The sequence below is a fragment of the Xenopus tropicalis genome, chromosome 4, assembly GCF_000004195.4.
Source record: "Xenopus tropicalis strain Nigerian chromosome 4, UCB_Xtro_10.0, whole genome shotgun sequence".
Lineage (NCBI taxonomy): Eukaryota > Metazoa > Chordata > Amphibia > Anura > Pipidae > Xenopus > Xenopus tropicalis.
This window is the reverse complement of record NC_030680.2, coordinates 96128212-96147517: the sequence shown is the minus strand read 5'-3', so window position 1 is coordinate 96147517 and position 19306 is coordinate 96128212. Positions and strand designations below refer to the sequence as shown.

Genomic DNA, 19306 nt, shown 5'->3' with positions numbered 1-19306 from the left:
AGGCCCATTCTAAGCAACTTTTCAATTGGTCTTTATTATTTATTTTTTTACAGTTTTTGAATTATTTGCCTTCTTCTAAATCTTTGCAGCTTTGAAATGGGAGTCACTGACCCCGGCAGCCAAAAACAATTGCTCTGTGAGGTTACAGTTTAATTGTTATTGATCCGTTTTATACTTATTTTTCTATTCAAGTCCTCTCCTATTCATATATAAGTCTTTCATTTAAACCACACCCTGGTTGCTAAGGTAATTTGTATTGTAGCAACCAAATAGCAGCTGAAACTCCAAACTGGAGAGCTGCTGAACAAAAACTGGAATAATTAAAAAACTACAAATAGTTTAAAATGAAGACCAATTGCAAATTGTCTTAGAATATACATCATACTAAAAGATAACGCAACGGTAAACAACCCCTTTAATAGTAACTTTGCTATAATGAAAGGAAGTGACCAATCTATCGACTTATGTCACCTATGGACTAAAACTTACCAATCGACCTAAGCTTAGTTTACTCTATAGGGAAATATGGCTTTAAGGGCTCTGGCACACGAGGGAGATTAGTCGCTCGCGACAAATCTCCCTTGTTGCGGGTGACTAATCTCCCCGATATGGCATCCCACCGGGGAAAATTTAAATCGCCGGTGGGATGGCATACGCGGCGGCGCGACTTTGTAAGAGTCACCATACTATGACCTGGAATATCCAAGAGAGGCAAAAAAAAAAAAATCACCCAGATCTAATCAGAATTGAGTGGCCTCCCCAGTCACAGCTTTGCGCATCATGCTACCCCCACAGTTTAGGAAGGTCCTGCCTAAGACCTCTGCAACCTACGTACATCACAGTAGTATTGCAAGAGAATGCTGATGCCAATGTTTTAAAATTTTGTTTGGTGCATTGTGCCAGGTGCAATATAAAATTTGCAAGCAGCTTCTAGTTGATCCCAGGGTTTCTTTAAAGTCATAGGGGCAGATTTATCAAAACACGAATTCGAATCCCGCATGGGAAAAATTCGTATTGGAAACAAAAATTTCTGAAGATCGCAAATATCACGAAAATGGTTAGGAAAAAATCGTATTAGTCACGATAATATCGTATTGGTGATCCGAAAGTCACAAAATTTTCGCACCGAACCATTGTAAACAGCGGCAATACCGATCTGCGCTAAAAGTACGAAAAAGTCGTGCAAGTTACGAAAAAGTCGCGAAAGCGCAGAGAAAGCCACGCAAGTGTTGAAAAAGTTGCACAAGGTACGAATAAGTCACGGAAAATACGATTGGGCCGATAAACCTAAGGAGTGCCATTGGCAAAACAGTGCCTTTAGTTACGGAGAACCGAATAAAAACCATGAAATATGCACTTGGAGCAAAACAAAGGACTAACGCTCAGAATACTTGTTAGTGATAGTACACACGGTACACACTCTGCTCTGCAGAGTAAATAGTACTGGAACTAAAAGTACCCAAGCACAGATCAGGCAAACTTCAGACTGTGTCAAACTTCAGGGCATTATGCCCATTCACGCATTTGTGCTGTGTACTTCCTGTTCCAGGAATATAGTGAACGATTTAACTATGTAATATATCAACTGCAGATTCTATCTTCTTTTGGAGACTCAACTTTACTCATTTCAAGTGTACGGAATATAGTAAACCACATAACTTCTCATTTAAAACTGGTTTGGTGTTGCTGTTCTTGTTAAATGATGGAGCTGTGCAGAATTGCAAAGAAGACACTGACAGTAGCGTGAAGGGACCAAAGCACCAGTACTGGGTTAGAAGTATATGGCAGGATAAAGAAAATCAGGTACTGGGGCGATGATTCCACATAGGGGTCTTAAATGTGGAAACAAAGATGCCCTGGGCTTAAAGTTTATTGGCCATAATGTAAGTAGTTTGTTGGGAGAATCTCAGGCAGAAAATAACAAAGGCATGGAGAATCCTATTAGTAGCCTTCACAAATAAAATGAACCCTCTTGCCTTTGAGATCATTTGTCGATCTCCACCACTTATAACTCATGGCCATGATCTGAAGCTCCAACAGTTTTCATTGTGACAAACCAAAGAACTGCAATTACAAAGAGAAAATCAGGAACAGGGATGTTACCAAAGCTATCATTTCTGTACTGCACTATGAGCCTTTATAGATTTGTTATATTTGCATACTTGTTGCAAACCAGAATTATACCAAGTAAAGGCTATAGCTATGGGAAGGTTTAGACAACACTTTGGGGCACATTTACTAATCCACGAACGTCCGAAAAGCATCCGAATGCGTTTTTTTCGTAATGATCGGTATTTTGTGACTTTTACGCGAATTGTCGCAAATTTTTCGCGCGCTCAATACGAAAAAGTCGCAACAATTCGCGAAAGTCATAATGGCTATGCAAAAGTCACGACAATTCGCGCAAGTCATAACGGCTACGAAAAAGTCGCAAAAAATACGAAAAAGTCGCAAAATGTTCGTTTCCAATCCGATTTTTTCCCATTCGGGATTTGGATTCGTGGATTAGTAAATCAGCCCCTTTCTGTATGGATCTCATTGCTGGTTCCGTATCTTGAAAAACTGGATCTCTTGTGCTACAAGTTGAATTTTGTATGTTTAGATCATGGCAACTACAGCAACCTGGAAGCGCACACCCATTAAAAAACTGCTTACTTCAGTAAGAGCAGACCATTTCTTTGCTGCCTGATTTACTATATTGATGTGCTTGAGGCGTATTCTATCACAAATTTCTTGGCGCAGTGGAGGCCCACCAATTAAATCCTTGTCATGGACAGTAAGTAAAATGCTAGCATGCTTGTGGTCTATTCTGGAGAGCAAGGCCCATCGACCACAGGCCTCAACTCGGATTTGAGTGCAAAGTACTAAAAATATAGTGCCTTGCACCTGTTTTTTTAACTTTGCACCCTGCCCTATGGTTCTAAAATGACCCCTTACGTGTGTTTTTACGCCAGAAAAGGAAGTGCAGCTTACTGCATTATAAAATACCTGTGTCATCCAGGTAAAGATAAAGTAAGATGCAAATGGATGTGTTTGATGAACATACGGGTATTAATCATGGAGTTTACTGTGCTTACAGTGTCCTACTTATCAAGTTGTGGAAAATTACTTATGTCAAAAGAACAGTGTAAAAACAAGTGCCATCAATGGTAACTAAAGGTGTGTATTTTCTACCATACCACTCAATTGCTGTTCTTAAGGCTGTTATTTCAAACAGTTATATGTATAGCATAATGCATTCAAGTCATGGGGGAAATTCAGACAGCACTAAATTCTGACTTTACAAAAACAGAAATGGATGGTCATCGTTTTTACACAGCATTTCATATGGCATTACAAGCACTTAACATTTGTTAAGACCCCAACAGGATTATTCATCAAGAGAAAGCAGTATATGGAATTACTAACATTTGTATTTTATTTAAAACTAAAATTTTTTGTGTTAATTAAAGCATGCATTTTTTGTGATTTAAGGGGCCGATTTATCAAAATGAGTTTAGAGCTTAATACATAAAAACTCACCCATGTTCTATTCATTCCTATGGGATTTTTAGAAGTGTATTTATCAATGGTTGAACCTTAGAAATCACCATTTGATAAATATTCTTCTAAAAACCCCATAGTACTGAATTGAACATGGGCGAGTTTTTATGTATTAAGCTCTAAACACACATTTTGATAAATCTGCCCCAAAGTGTAATAACTACGAAAAAACAACTTAAACAAAACTTTGCTATCTATAAGCTGTCATGGGCATTTGTAAGTCAATGGGAGTTGCCCTAGGCAATTTGTAACAATCTTTTTTTAATTTGTACATTTAGAGATTTGGAGTTTGTTGTTTAAAAGTCCACAAAGATTTCTGGAAAAATGTTAAAACCACAAAAAAAATTGTGGTTTTTGTGTTCTTTTCGTTTCTGTTTCATTATTATTTTTTTATTGTGGATCTTTTAATAAATGACGAAACATTCATGGTTTTAGTGGATATGAGTTTAATTATGGTTTAAAAAAAACTCTAAAACTACGAAAATGAGAATGTCGATGAATGAGCTTCTAAGAAAAAAACTGTCACAAGCAGAAAAACGTGGCATTTCTGTACAACCAGTTAATCTCTGTTTGAAGAATAGACTTCACCTTGCATATAACTGGGATTTGCAGATGTTGTAAAAAGAAGCTTCAGTTTGGTGATTAGGACTTCTCTGAAGTCTCAAGTTAGTTCTCTACTAAATTTAGATATTGAATGGGATACTAAATAACATAAATACTAGTTATAGAGTAGAGGAGGCACAGTACTACTAGGGATGCACTGAATCCACTATTTTGGGATTCGGCCAAACCCCGAATCCTTTGTGAAGATTCGGGGGAATACCAAAGCGAAACTGAATACTAATTTAAGCAAATCAAGTCATAGAAGGGTGAAAAAGAACCACCTATGTTGAAAAATGCGACTAAAAGTCACATGTCTTTAAAGGACAATGAAAGGTTAATATAAATTAAAATTAAGTCTAAAGGCATTCTTTTTAAGTACTTACTGCATATCTAAATTCCTAGATCCCTGCTTGCTTCTCTGAGATATGGTGCTGGCAGCCTACAGCAGTGTGAAGACTACAGTGACATCACTGAAATCTCTCTCCTCTTCCTGTAGGTGCCAGCGGCAGCCTTCCTATTCTCTGAGCATACTCTGAGTAACTTGATCCTGTCTCCTGTTCTGAGCTACACATGCCCACCAGCCAATCAGAAGCGGATCTGGCAGAGGGGAGGGGGGGGGAGGGAATGAAACACATGTGCAGTATGAAGCAAGGAGGGAAAGGAAGGGAGAATACCTTTTTAGAGATGGCTGCCTGTTCTAGAAAATGTGAAGTAAGTGTGACTGAGTAAATATTTGATTAGGTGAGCCAAAAGTGTGGCGTTTTTACTAAACAATAGGAGGACTATTGGGCAGTATGCTTTTTAAATTTTCACTTGCATTCTCCTTTAAGGATTCGGTTCAGCCACTTCTTGGCAAATCCCAAACCAAATCCTGGATTCGCTGCATCCCTAATTACTACTAACATCTACTCCTGAAATTGGCTCACCACTAAATGAACTGGGGTCAATTTCTTATAGGTTGACTTAAGGAAACACCAACACAAAGGCTCAAAGGAAACACCAACACTTGTCTAAATAGATTTACATGAGTAGGGGCAATTGGCCACATGAGGGTCACAATAAGGCACAGCTCAACTGACCCACATTGTCTTCCTGTGTACCATGTTGTGCCAGATTTTGGCACGGTTTGTCCTACAAACACAAAGCTTGTCATTTCCCTGAAAGATATTTCCCGGTAGTGATACACTGAATTCACAAATTTTTCATGGGAAAACATGTTTTTTAAAAACGTATCAGTTAATAGAGCTTTTCCAGCATCCAGCAATCCTGCATTGAAATCCGTTTTTTTAAAAGCGCAAACAGATTTTTATATTGAATTTTGAAATTTCACATGGGGCTAGTCATATTCCGTTATTACCCATGGTGTCACAGCCATGTGATTTTTGCTCTTATAAACTTCGGTCACACTTTACTGCTGTGCTGCAAGTTGGAGTGATATCACCCCCTCCCAGCAGCCGATCAGCAGGACAATGGGAAGGGAGCATGATAGTAGCTACCGTTAGATACCAGAATAGTAGAAATAGTAAGAAATCCAAGTCTGAATAGAATAGTTTATTATAAACTCTCCCTCTTGTGTGAGGATTTGCACAAGAGGGAGAGGTAGAGGGAGAAGAGGATAGGTGAATATATTGATTCCTATTCCTTTACATAATTTATATAACATATAGCCTATAATTGCCAGGTGAATTTGCTATATTAATATGCTTTTATTCACATAAAGCAACACAAGAAAGGCAACTCGTCAAGCGGTTCTCAAAATATTTTAATTATTGTGCTGCCAAATTTAGTAAGTGTGCTGTTATTTGCCTAATGTTACTTTCATAGGCCACAAATTCTATAAAACTCCAAAAGCCCTACTTGTACTAGTTTTATAAGTCCAACTGTACCTCTAATGACAACAATACGTTCCATGCAGGATGCTGCCACTTTGCAGAGCGATTTCACTAAATTGGAAAACTGGACAGCAAAATGGAAAATGAGGTTTAATTTTGAAAAGTGTGAAAATAATTTGGTAGAAATAATATAAATGTGAGTTATATACTAAATGGTAGTGTGTTGGGAGGATTTTTAATTGAGAAGGTTTTGTAGACAACAAGTCTAATTTCAGTGTCATTTTGTGGCTACTAAGGCAAATAAAGTGCTGTCTTGTATAAAAAAGGGCATTGACTCAAGGGATGAGAACATAATTTTGCCCCTTTATAGGTCCCTGGTAAGGCCTCACCTTGAGTATGCAGTGCAGTTTTGGGCTCCAGTCCTTAAGAAGGATATTAATGAGCTGGAGAGAGTGCAGAGACGTGCAACTAAACTGGTTAAGGGGATGGAAGGTTTATGTGAATTTGAGTTTGTTTTTCTAAATTGATTTAACTTGCATATCGAATGCTCGCTGATTTATTTAAGTGGTAAACTCGTGCAAATAAAAAAACTTGAATACTCAAATTTCTGAGTTTCAAACTCGAAACAAACTCAAATAAAACTCATAAACTCGAATTGAACATTTAGCTTGACTTTGCCTATGACAACTCCCATTGACTTCTATAGAAACTTGTAAGCTTTTAGATAGTGAAGTTTTAGATTTGAGTTTTTGGGTTTTTTGCACTTAATAAATACCAGACATTTGAATTTTCAAACAGTAACTCAAATTTGAGTCTTTTAAGCGCAAAAAAAACTCAAATCGAGTACTTGACTGTTGATAAATCACCCCCTTCAACTATGATGTTGACTGTCAAGGTTGGGGTTGTTTCCTCTGCAAAAAAATGCACTTGCAAGGAGACATGATTACTCTGTACAAGTACATTAGAGGGGATTATAGGCAGATAGGGGGTGTTCTTTTTTTCCATAAAAACGATCAGTGCATCAGAGGCCACCCCTTTAGATTAGAGGAACGGAGCTTCCATTTGAAGCAGCGTAGGTGGTTTTTCACGGTGAGGGCAGTGAGGTTGTGGAATGCCCTTCCTAGTGATGTTGTGATGGTAGATTCTGTTAATGCCTTTAAGAGGGGCCTGGATGAGTTCTTGAACAAGCATATTATGCAAGGCTATTGTGATACTAATATCTACAGTTAGTACTGATGTTGGTATATATAATTTATGTATGTGAGTGTATATATAGGTCAGTATAGGTTTGTGTGTGCTGGGGTTTACATGGAGGGGTTGAACTTGATGGACTTTGGTGTTTTTTCAACCCAACTTTGCTATGTAACTATGACAGGCATGTAGGATTCCAGTGCTCCGCAAGACCATAAACCGCTGCCTCTCTTGTGGTTTCATGTGCCGATTAGTAGTTTCCTGTCCTGTAGTTTCCTGTCCTTATGTGTTGAGCAGGCTGAGATCCACGCTGCCTTATTAAAGGGGTGTGCAAGAATGAAACTGTTTCACACACACGCTATGATTGAGACATTATATTATAAAGAATTCTGGCAACTAGGGATAATAAAAACTTAATTTGATATATTTAAACAATTACCGTGTTTCCCCGAAAATAAGACACTGTCTTATATTTTTTTTAAGCTCCAAAATATGCACTAGGTCTTATTTTCAGGGGATGTCTTATTTTTCCATGAAGAAGAATACAGTACACATTTATTCCATCGTTTGGGCGAGATTTATCACCCAGCCCTAGGTGGGTGTCTTATTTTCGGGGGGTGCCTTATTTTCTGAGGGGGTGAAAAATCGGGGGGGTGCCTTACTTTCGGAGGATGTCCTATTTTCGGGGAAACAGGGTATAATTTGATAACTTAACTTTAGCAAGGCTTTATCTGGGGGACTGGCATTTACAGACTGGGGACTGGCATTTACCCATTCTGAGGAACTCAGCCACCTGCTGATATACATACATGCCGAACATAGGACAGCATTTGTGCATGAAATAAGCTATTTGGATTTCCTCTATGGATATCCTGAGCTGGCATGGTTTTCCTCTCACCAGTTATTGACCAGATACAGCTAAGGAACCTGTTATCCAGAATGCTGGAGACCTGGGGTTTCCATACTCTAGGCGGGCCATTTAATAATGTTCATATTTTTTTATGATTTGTGTGTTTTTGTGTGCATCAAACCCATGAAAAAGCAAATATAAAAATAGACCATCTAAAAGCTGTCAAGGTCATGTAGAAGTCAATGGAAGCTGACCTAGGCAATTTGTAACAGTCATTATTGAATTTGTGATTTTAGAGGTTTTCAGGTTTTTGTTTGTTTGTAAGTCCATAAGATTTATACTAAAAATATAAAAACCACGAAAAAATTGTGATTTTAATGTTCTCTTCGTTTTCATGCTATATTTTCATTTGTTTGTCAATTTGGATCTTTTAATAAATGACTAGACATTTGTGGTTTTAGTGGAAATGAGTTTATTCGTGGTTTCAAAAAACTCTTAAACCACTAAAATGTGAATAAATCTGCCTCCGTGTCTCCTAAAAAAGTCATTGGAAAATTATGTAAAACCAGTAGGATTGTTTTGCCTTCAATAAGGATTCATTATATCTTAGTTAGGTTCAAGTAAAGGTATGGGGCCTGTTATCCAGAATTCTTGGGACTCCAGATAAAGGGTCTTTCTTAAATTTAGAACTTGATACCTTGTCAACTAAAATTGATTTAACATTAAATAAACCCAACAGGATCGTTTTGCCTCCACAAATTATATCTTAATTGGGATCATGTACAAGCTACTGTTTAATTGCAGAGATTTTATTTTATTACAGAGAAAAAGGTAATAATCTTAAAGCATTTTTTCATTATTTGGCCCTGCACTGGCTGCCAATATTGGTCCTTTAGATTGATTCGGCAGCTTATCTGCCAGGGTATGGGCACCAATGACAGGCCTCCCCAATCTTGATTGGGCAGGCTTAATTTTTATGCTGGATAATGCCTATGCCCGCTGTTCTATCTTACAGTGTATGGCCACCTTTAGGGCCAGATTTATCAAAATGTGTGTTTAATACACAAAAACTCACCCAAGTTTTATTGGGATTTTTAAAAGTATATTTATCAATGGGTTTTATAAATACATTTTATAAATACATTTCTAAAAATCCCATAGGAATAAATAGAACTGGTGAGTTTTTGTGTATTGAGGTCTAAATATAATAAATTTGATACATTTGCCCCTTAGTCTTAGGGGCTGATATATTTATTTTTGAGATTGTGTTAAATACAATAAATGATCATAATTGCAATTATTTTTTCTTGATTATAATTTTATTTATTTATTTTGTCCATTGCATTTTTTTTGGCCTGATTTCTAAAACGTGTATTTTTTTGGTATTATCTCTATTTATAGTCTGTTAGGGAAACTTAACACCAGTAGTTGTATCCATAGGGATGACAAGTTTTTATAGATGTTCTGCATTACAACCACCATGTACAGTTTCACGATAATGACAAATTAATGGCCAATAGTTCCTTTAATGATGGGCTACAGGATTCTATCCTAAATAATATAGCGTTTAAATCTTTCCATAATTACTTCCAGAAACATTACAAGTCAAAGTAGGAGAAACCCTCAATTTAAAGCTTCTTCTGTCATGGAGCCAGTTCCTGGCCACATTTCCTGACTGAATGGACATTAGAGCATATTTTGAGACTGCAGCCCAAAGAGGTTAATCCAGATATTTAGTGACAGTTTAATGGAGGGGGTGTGACCCTACTCTAGGGTGACCAAATTACTTGAAAATTCAGGGACACGTCTAGAAAATCCAGCCAGCATGGCTGAACTGATTGCAGTTTAAATTACTAAATTGAGCTGGAGCATGGGCATGTATTCATTTTTTTTATTTAAAGGGGACCTGTCACCCAGGCATAAAAAACTGTATAATAAGTTACACATGAAACCCAAACTCATTTTTTATTAACACATCCATACCCATTATAAAGGCATTTAAAAATCCCAGCTGTCAATCATATATTGCCTTAGGCATAGAGGTGGGGCAGACAATAACTTTAACTTTCCATTCAGCACTACCTAGATATCACTGCACTCCTCACATTCCCCCTCCCTCCTCACCATCTAATTTTGTAATGAGTATGGGCATCAGACTCCCAATCTGGAACATAAAGAAGATTTTGGCATTTTGCAAAGTTTGCCTTAATAACAGTGTCCACAGAATGGTACCTGCCTGCTTGCTGCATATAGTGTAAGTGAAGTTTATTTTGCTTGACAAACACAACAGAAAACAATTTGGAATTATTTCTTATGGTCACTGGTCCCCTTTAAGAAATATCTTAGTCCTTATATATATATGGTGTATAAATAAAAGTAGTAAGTGTAAATCAGATGGAAAAATTTGCTATAAATGAGGTATACTTAAATATCTGTCCACAAGATGTGGTTCTGCCTTTATGTGTTACTAAAAACCCACCTCTTGATATCATCAGAATTTTTAATTTTAAAATGAAACAACTGATCACAAACGTGAATGTAAATTCCACCCAGAAATCCACAGACCAGTTTATTTCCGTTTTGACTGCTTTTATTTAACATTGTTTGCAATGGATTTATGTGTCTCTAGTTTTAGAAGTGGAAAACCTTTACTTACTAGGGAGGTTCCTTTATACCCCAAGTGACCCATATATTTATTGACATGCTGTTTTGTTGTGTAAGACACCTTTTGGCACTACATGTCTTTTTTTTGCCTTTACTTCTCTGATTGGGAAGTGGTGTTCAGATACTCTGTCCCATAGAGGGTATGAACATTTTTTTTTTACAAGCGTTGTGCTGTATTGTTAAGGTGACAATTGTAATAAATAATGTATATTTTTTCTACTAAAAAAGAAAGACAAAGTAATACTTTATCATTTGGCAAATCCTCTAGTCACTATTGTGTTGTTAAAGGCAGCATGCCAAGGCTTGTTTCAGTAGATGTAGATGGAATATTTACTCAACATTCTGAAGGATAGTTATAGCATGCCTCCTATAGGAAACTACTCAGCATCAGCAGTGACACGTAAACAAAAATGTCAGTGAAAACCCCTTTAAAAAGTTTTACCAAAAAGTCATTACTAGAATAACATTAAAGAGTCAGAAAAAAATCACCCTCTAAACATTTTATACCAACAGAATCACCTTATATTAAAGCACCTCAATACAATATATATATATATATATATATTATAGCACCCTCATGGGAAGAAAGTGACAGTTACCATTAGACGGACAATGTTTGTAACAATTCTGCAAGTTAGGTCCTGAATATTATCTATGTCCAAATAGGCAGATCTAAATGTTTGGGCCTTGTGCCAATGACCCATCCTTAGCCACAGACTTTAACCATAGTCTAACGCTGTATTTTCCTATAAGGATTTTCCACTTTGCCTCACTGATACCTAAATGGGCTCATATGGCAAGGGAATATTTAGGCTAATGGCACGTGAGTTTTCTTCCCTGGTGAAGAAAAACAAATGTTTATCCCCCTATGTGTTCACATTGACAGGACTGGAATCTGCCTAATGGGTGCAGAGACATTCCAGTTCCAGTCCTGTCAATGCACACACATGCAGGGATGGAAGAAGGTCTAATCAGCAGTTTCTCTTCTAGCTAATAGACAATAGGGGTTATGTAATAAAAGGCAGTAAGTTTGCCCAGAAGCACCAACCCATAGCAACAAAATCAGCAGGTAGCATTTACTGGTCACCTGTTTAAAAGCTCCTGGGCTAATTTAGTGCCTTTTTATTACATATGGGAGAATGACAGAGAAATCTAGAGTGCTGTTAGCCTTAGAGACCAATACACAGGCAGCCATAGTCTTACCAAGTTTTGGGCATCACAGATAAAATGCAGATTAATACATGCATTACAAACTGAGATGTATAATAGAAAAAATATGATAGAAGGGGTTTAGAAATAATACTAAATATTAAAGAGAAATAATTTCCTTTTTAAAACGTAATAAAAACATTTTATCCCAAATAATAATGATGTGCGTGATGCCAAGAATTTCCATTTTCCCACTTTGTAATTTATCTGGAGAGGAGGTTAGAAAAATTACAGCCTCCATCCTATATGCATAGTCAGCCTTATTTTTCAGTCCTAGGCATTAATATTCGCCCCATGGATGAGCATTCCCTGGAAATCCATGCAATGAAATATCTAAACCCAGAATAGTAATCACTTGCAGTTGATGAAATATCTGACATTATTAGCCAAAGAGAATGCTATATCTGGAAAAAAACTCAAACCAAGACCAAAGATTCTCAGAATTCTGGAAAGCCCCGAGCAGGAAACTTGTCACAAGCCAAACAACTCTGATACAGTATGTTTTTGTGTGCATGATATAGTACATTGCATTTTATAGGACAGCACTTAATTGCAAAAACCACAGGCAAATGTTGTATATAGGAAATCTATTATAAAGAAGGTACATATATATTATACATAATACCCTATAAAAGCACATTGCTGCAGACAAGATACTTTTATACAGGTCACATACCTCTAAGGTGGCTTCCAATATCTTTATAAACATTAGTATGGGATAGTTTATTTTTTATAATCTACAACCAATTCATTCCTCTCTGCTGCCTTCAGGGGGTCCCTTTCACCTCTGTTCCCTTCTGCCCTTTCTTTTTCCTTCTGTTTCTTTTTCCGCCATCTCTTTCACCTCTGCTCCCTCCAGGCTGTCCATTCCATTGCATTGGAAATCTACACTTATTCCAACAATCAAAGATTGGTTTCACAAAATTGCATAGATCTGTAGATTTGAGTAAACAAAATTGTTTCTTTTTTAAAGAAACAGATACATACAAAGCAATCCTAGAAAGATTTTGATTTGCCGACCCTCCACAACATTCCCCCTCCCTCATCCTGCCCCCCCCCCTCTTTCTCCTAACATTTTAATCATTGTTGCCCTTTACCGTTCTTTTCTACACACAGACTCCTTAAGTGAAGATACTTTTTGTAGCAACAAAGCAATATATTTAAATGTCCTACTGTTATGACTATGCTGGAGAATTCTTTGTTTGTGCAATTGAGATGTAAATCAATTTTCATATTTTATTCTTTAATAAAACAAACAAAAGAACTCACAAAAATCCTCTATCAAAAGAAACACAGGATTTCTTGTCTCTTTTTTTTTCCAGTGTCTGACTGCCTCTCAGAAACATCCTTAATTCCCGGGGCCAGAGTCTGCACAGTTCTCATACAGTAGGGTTTATAATACTACCATGGAACTAAATATAGACGTGCACGTTGCTAGTCACACAAATATGCCACAGGGCACACTATCTATGTAGATTATCCATGTAGATTTCTCAAAAATACAACGTACCATTGCATTTACATAGTTACATAGTTATGCTGGGTTGAAAGTCCATCAAGTTCAACCCTTCCAAGTAAACCCAGCACACACAAATCTATACTAACCTATCTATACACTCTATACACAGTCTAACCTCATAGTTCCATCCCCTTTACCAGTTTAGTTGCACATCTCTGCACTCTCTCCAGCTCATTAATATCCTTCTTAAGGACTGGAGCCAAAAACTGCACTGCATACTCATGGTGAGTCCTTACCAGAGACCTATATTTAGTTTAGTGCTTTAGTAGCCACAGAATGTCACTGCCTGGAAATAGACAACTTGTTATCTACAAAAATCCCCAGATCCTTCTCAAGAATGGATCCCCCCAACACACTACCATATAGTGTATAACGCACATTTATATTATTTTTGCCAAAGTGCATAAATTTGTACTTTTCTACATTGAACCTCATTTTCCATTTTGCTGCCTGGTTTTCTAATTTTGTCAAATTGCTCTACAAAGTGGCAGCATCCTGCATGGATTTTTGTACAAGTAAATATTTCTTAATCAATCTAATTTTTTTTTATTGTTAACAAAGTAATTAAATTGTATTAAGTTGTATATATATGCAAATTAATTTACATTAAAGAACCAGGACCTGCTTACCTCAGGTCTTTCCATTTAGGATATCATTTACAGTTTGGGCCATGGGCAAACAGACAAAATGTAATGTACCAGCTAATGTAAAAGGGTATAAGGGTATAAGATGTCACCTCAGAGCTTCATGACCAAGGATTCAGGCCAATTTGTTTTATTCAGGTCATAGAACTCTAAGCTGACTTTTAATATCCTGTACATTTTACAACACAAAGTACATTATTTGTTTTGATTCATAAATTTTAGAGTCAAGTGATGCCACTATTATTCAGATGTTAGCTGCTCTTGTATACTAACATGTATTATGTACAAATCACTTTATACTTGACTAACTGCAAGGAATATATTTGCCCTACAGGATCATCGTGCTAGGATAATTTTATAAAATGTTGCTTCTACTTAGAGGTTTATTGGCAGTTTAAATGAATCAGTATTCTACATATGCCATAGGCTTTTCAGACTGTGAATATTTTTTTATTTTTAATACCTGACTAACTTATACTAACTAATACCCTTAATTTAAAGCTTAACTAAAGAAGTAAGGTAGAAGTGTTGCACATTTTGTTTTGGTTTTCAGTACCAGCCCAAGGCAACCACAGCCCTTTATAGCAGGGAAGATCTGTGCCTTTGAAGATGCCCCAGTAGCTCCCCATCTTCTTTTCTGCTGATTCCCTGCACACGCCCTGTGCTGCTGTCAGTTACTGAGCTTAGGAGCCGACTCACTATATACTGTATATATAGAATATAAATGTCTCAATATAAGGCTGATTAGTAATTACAGATTATTAGTGAATGGCACTCTGAAACCAGTGGAGATAGCATCAGAATTTAATAATCAACCCTGTAGCTTCAACTTCTATGAAAGACAAACTTTATTTTCTGCTTAATACTTTGTGATGACCCCTAAGCTTATTTCCTCAACAGTTTCCCAGAGCCCACTGAGCATGTGACTGCCACTAACACTTGCAACAAAATCCAGTATGGTGACCCCCTGTGACAACTTTTAAGGCCTGTATCATCATTACTGCAGAGGTGTGGAAACTTAAGGCAATATATTCAACACCCCTACTCTCATCATTACATAAAACTGTTGGTTTCAGTGTCACTTTCAATTATGTAACACAAATTTGCCAAATTCCCCTGATATAGAAGAGCGGCCTAGATATTGTATTTTACTAAGGTTTTAGAAAAAAAGAGGTTGGAATTCTTCCATTGCAAATTTATATATAAAGAAATGTGTATGATTTGTAAAGCTTCTGGTTGATGTTTTAAGTAAAAAAAGGGGCTCATATATGAATGAAATACTAAGGGGCAGATTTATCATAGTGTGAAACAAGAACTCACTACAGAAAAATTCACCCAAATTCTATTCATTCCTATGGGATTTTTAGAAGTGTATTTATCAAATGGTGCACTCTTTCACTCATTTGATAAATGTGACCCAAAATGATCTGTTGTTTATTTTCCCCCTTTTTATTCCAAAGGGCATGTCTGTGGTACTGGGTAACTGGGTTAATGGGGCAGCAGCAGCAGATTATAGGTGAGTACCATCACCAACTATGCTTTAGCTGTCACTTGGAGTCATGCTGCAGACAATACCTACGCTGATCATCTCCCAGAACTATCTTGCACTATGTTCTTAGGGATAAATGATAGATGGAAACAGCCCTCTAGATGTGTAGGGAACTTTGGAGCTACTATTTTATATTGGTACCTATGGTGTCCTGTGTGAGCAAGTCAGTACTTGGGCTGAGCTCAGGCTTAGTAACTGGCCCACAGAAGGCAAATGTGCAGTTGTGTTAAGGCTTTGGAAAGTTCAGGCTTTTTTCAGGATAATTTATCCTTAAAACATTAAAGGAGAACTAAAGCCTAACTAAAGAAGTTGGTCAGGAATGCTAAACATTATGTTTTGAGCTGCCACAGCCCTTTATCAGGGAAGATCTGTGCCTCCTAATCTTCTTTTCTGCTGATTCCCTGCACATTCTCTGTGCTGCTGACAGTTACTGAGCTTAGGGACTGAAAATATACTGTGTACATAGCATATAAATGTCTCAATATAAGGCTGATTAGTAATTAATTCTAATTATTATTTGGCAGCTCTGAAGCCAGTGCAATTTACATGAGAATGTAATAATCAGCCCTGTAGCATCAGGTTATATGAGAGACAAATCACATTTTTTGCTTGATCATTTGTGATGACCCCCTAAGCTTAGGCACCCAACAGCTGCCCAGAGCACACTGAGCATGTGAGTGTCACTGACACCCCTAACAGAGTCCAAGATGAGGAGCTCCTGTGACAACTGCAAAAACTTGGATCATTGGGGATGCTAAAATTTTAGGCTAGTGCAGTAAGTTCAGTATATAAAATACAGCATTTCTAGCCATTTTCATGGTTCTCCTTTTAGGGCATTGGCACAAGGGGAGATTAGTCATCCTGCGATAAATCTTAGTCGCGGGTGGTATATCATATGCGTCACTTCGGTTTCCTGAAGTCACCCGAAGTTTCCTTGAGAGGCACCTTCAGGTGACTTCGGGAAAACAAAGCATCGCGTGTGCCACGTGGGCCACTGCCCTTAGGGAATGTTTGTCTTTGCTCTGTAGCTTATGTTAGTTTAAGGAAAAGCCCTTACATTAACACTCACACCACAAAACAGATAAAACAGATAAAAAAATGGATTATCCAAAAATGAATGGCAGATCCAGCATTTGGTGTTAAACTGACAATAGTGTTTGATTTTTTTGGCACAAGTCTCTGGCCTACATCCTGGGTGTCTGTAGCTCCAGGGTCCCACACAGGCTCAGATTTGTTCCGAAGCCTGTGTGGGGCGGGATGCCGCCGCGCCGATGATTTGCTCCTATGGAGCAATGGGGAGTGAGTTGTGAACGCGCATGCACGTGGGGGGAAGGTGGGAGTGGTGAAGGGGGTTGGCCTCAGGGCGCACGGATCAGAAATCCGGCACTGGTCCCACAGGAACTGACACTTGGTGAAACTGTACAAAAGTCAGTTTAATAAAAAAGTGTCAATAAGTGTAACATTTGCAGCAATTTTAGCATGACTGCCCTTACGGGTGCTTTTGTAAAGGAGCCCTAATGTATCAGTGCAGAAATGCCCTGTGATTAATCATACAGTTCATATATTATGCACTGCTAATGCCAAAGATACATTAAGGGCAGATTTATCAAAATTTGACTTTAGAGCTTAATACATAAAACTCACCGACGTTCTAATTATTCTTTGTGATTCTTAAAATTGTATTTATCAATGGGTTTGAACTCACCATTTGATAAATATGTTCCAAAAATCCCATAGGAATAAATAGAATGTACAGTAGGTGAGATTTTATGTATTAAGCTCTAACTTGAAAAACCCAAAAAAGGCAAAGAAAGATCTTCCATTTGTAAAAAGGACACCTGTCATTGACTTCTACACAATCTCAACAGCTTTTCGATGGCCTATTGCTTCTTTCAGATTTGTCACTGTTTTGTCTCATAATAAATGTTAAAAAAAAATCATGTTTTTTTTCCATGACAAAATTGTAGTTTTGCTCAAAAACATACAACTTATAAAAAATTAAAAATGTTAAACTCTTAAAATCTGATTGCAGATGATTTTGCAGACATGCAAAATTCTGTATTACTGGAAATTCCCATACAAAACCTTGACTCAAACGGAAAGTGCCTCAGTGGTTAGCAAGTATGACAAAAATACTGCAAAGTAAATATAGATTTTATTACTACAGGTAATTAAATATTAAATAAAAGTGCAGCAAAAAAAACAACTCTTTTATGATATATTTCCCTATATGTATATTTTTCCTAGAAAAGATAAGGCCTAAGAGTCAAATCTCTGCTACTGCAAGCGGCTCATCTTTCTGAAATGCCTTTCCACCGGCAATAAAGGGAATCACCAGTGGAAAGGCCTCGCTCAATACGAAAAAGTCGCGACAATTCGCGAAAGTCGGAATGGCTATGAAAAAGTTGCGACAATTCACGAAAGTCATAATGGCTATGAAAAAGTTGCGACAATTCACGAAAGTCATAATGGCTATGAAAAAGTCGCGACAATTCACGAAAGTCATAATGGCTATGAAATAGTCACGACAAGTCACGAAATTTGTAATGGCTATGAAAAAGTCGCAAAATGTTCGTTTTCCAATCCGAATTTTTCCCATTCGGATTCGTGGATTAGTAAATCAGCCCCTTAGTGAACCACTTCAGTGAGAAGAGAAAATGTGTTTAATATTCTGTGCTGGATCACCTAGTGGTTATTATTTGTCTTCATCTGTATTCTTTTACCTTCTACATTCTGTATTGCAAATGCCTAGGAAGTCATCATGCATTGCACACCATTTGCTTCTATAGCAGTAATGGTTAACCAAAGTCTTCTATTTCTAGAAACCACAGGGCTCATTTATTGAAGGCATTCACTACTGTCAGGTGCAAAGAATCAAAGAATTTTGAAACAAAGCAGAGCGGTAAGGTAGTCTTTCATTTCTACATTTCTTTGGCAGACTGGAAATCACATGAAATGCAAATTGTCAGCTTGTCACCAGGATGTTATACATTTCCCTCTTCGTTTTGGTGCCCCTCAGACTATATTCCCATGGTTCAACGTCACTGGGCATCAATGTTTATTCAATAAGTACCATGAGATAAAAATACATATATATATATATTTATATATATATATAGCCTATGATATAACTGTCCACTGGGAGGACTTCTCATGACTGATAGACACATGTTTATATTTTTTAATTCAAATAAAATTAGGATTCTTTAGCTTTGCATACTTGGCATCCTTGAAGTGTGAAATTAATTATTAAACCCGCCATTTGAGTATTGGATTATATAATGGAAATTATGTTTGGCCACCCTCTGCATGAAATGTCTTTTACTTTACCCCCTTGACAGTATTTACTTCCTTTTGCCCAGACTTAGGGGCACATTTACTAATCCACGAATCCGAATCCGAATGGGAAAAATTCGGATTGGAAACTAACATTTTGCGACTTTTTCGTATTCTTTTAATTTTTTCGTCGCCGTTACGACTTTTTCATAGCTGTTACGGCTTGCGCGAATTGTCGCGACTTTTTCGTAGCTGTTACGATTTGCTCGTATATTGTCACGACTTTTTCGTATTGAGCGCTCGTAAACGGCGGGCAAACCTTTCAGACTTTGCATGATTTTGGAAGCCTCCCATAGGACTCAATGGCACTCCGCAGCTCCAACCTGGCCCAAGGAAAGTCACCCATAGGGCTCAATGGCACTCTGC

The 19306-nt window shown here is 37.4% G+C and overlaps 1 long non-coding RNA gene across 1 annotated transcript in view; it reads left to right on the top strand.

Moving 5' to 3' along the window:
* The first annotated feature begins 1213 nt into the window (after positions 1-1213).
* Positions 1214-19306, top strand: part of LOC105947002 — a 38648-nt gene continuing 20555 nt past the window's right edge. Inside the window, exons 1-2 of the long non-coding RNA XR_004222392.1 lie at positions 1214-1803; positions 18427-18506. This is a non-coding gene — a long non-coding RNA (uncharacterized LOC105947002). The remainder of the gene's footprint in view (positions 1804-18426; positions 18507-19306) is intronic.